This window comes from Tupaia chinensis, unplaced genomic scaffold, assembly GCF_000334495.1.
Source record: "Tupaia chinensis unplaced genomic scaffold, TupChi_1.0 Scaffold000270_1, whole genome shotgun sequence".
In the NCBI taxonomy this organism is placed as follows: Eukaryota; Metazoa; Chordata; class Mammalia; order Scandentia; family Tupaiidae; genus Tupaia; species Tupaia belangeri.
Window position 1 is genome coordinate 3,554,961 of NW_006159750.1, and position 1,697 is coordinate 3,556,657.

Genomic DNA, 1,697 nt, shown 5'->3' on the forward strand with positions numbered 1-1,697 from the left:
CAGACAGTCTGATAAAGATTTGGAAAACAATTTTTTCACTCTGATATAGATTCATTGCATCACATACCATTAACGTACATTTTCTCTAAACCATCCAACAATATCTCATCATTAAGTGTGATAAATGCTGAGGGCATTTCCCACTTCTCTACAAAGCCACAGCTCACTTTTCCTCCCTTCATCATATTAGGCAGGTCTAATTTGCACAGAATTCAGGAGTGTTTTATTAATTCATTTAAATAGGTTGCCTGTTTTTAATGAGCTCACCCACACAAAATACTTAGGAGTTTTCCTCTCCTGGAAAGAAGATGTGTGATCCTGACACATTGGATGAGACAAAGGTAATTGGCTTGGGGCTGATGGGCTGAGAAGCTGACAAATAGGTGAAAGTCATATTGTCTCTCTCAGCATCTACTTGAATTTCTACCAAAGCTTGGCCTTTGTTTATACCCCTCAAGACTGAGTAGGGCAGAGACAAACCATGAACACATTCTATTGATAGCTGGAGCCTCTCTTTGGCTCACTTTCTTCTTCCCATGCTGTATACCCTGTTCCTATGAGTCACTGTTGAAGCATTTATATTATTTAGAAAGTTTTCTAATAAGCTTAGAATATAAGGAAGAGAGCTCTTATGGATTGAATCAAGTCCTCTCAAAATTTATTATCTTAAAGTCTTAGCCATCAGCACCTCAAAATATGACTTCATTATGAAATAGGGTTATCACAGATATAATGAATTATGATGTGGTCATATTGGAATGGAATGGACCCCAATTCAGTGCAACCGGTGCCCCTTATCAAAAGGGGGAACTTGTACATAGACACACAAGCAAGAATGTCATGTGAAAATTGAAGTCATGTAACCACAAGCTGAGGAACTACAGAAGCTTCAAGAGAGTCTTGGAATAGAGCCTTTCCCAATGTTTTCAGAGAGAGCAACTTGCCTGCTGGCAACTTGATCATGGACTTCTGGCCTCCAGAACTGGGAGATCACATGTTCCTATCTTTAGCCCCTTGGTTTGTGGTACTTTGTTATGGCAGCCCTGGCAAACAAACATAGCTATTATGGAGGTTGGCAGTGTAGATTTCATATGTCTAGATTCGTCTCAGTCCACAGAATCCAGTGTGAGCTTTCTGAAATGTAAATGAGTTCTACTGGTCCCCTGCTCAACAGCTTCCAACAGCTCCCATTCCTCTTTCCTGGGTCTGCAAGACAGACCAGATCTGGCCCTCAGGAAGCTCTCTCACCCTATTGGGACCTGGATGTTCTCCAAATGCTAAGCACACAGATATTTTTCCTTTTGTAAATTAGGTTTCTGCTCAAAAATCATTTCTCATAAAGCCTTCCATGATTCCTTGATGTCAAAAAACACTTTATTTTGTTTCATTTCTCCTCAATTACACTTTATCAGTTCCCAACATTACGAATCTGTATGTTTATTGCTTGTTGCCATCTGCAAGCATGTAAGCTCCTTGATCATAGGCACTGAGACATAAAAAAAAAAAAGACTGTGTACATATTCATTGAATGAATGAATGGCCAGACACTGAAGGATTTTAGCATATTTCATTTTCAACAACTACTTCCAAGGCATGTCTGGTTGCTGTTTCAGCTTTTCTTTCTGCTACTGAGATTGAGCCCACTTGTTACAGATTAAATAGGTCTCTCTCTTCCCCTCCTTTTGTTTTTCTCTTTC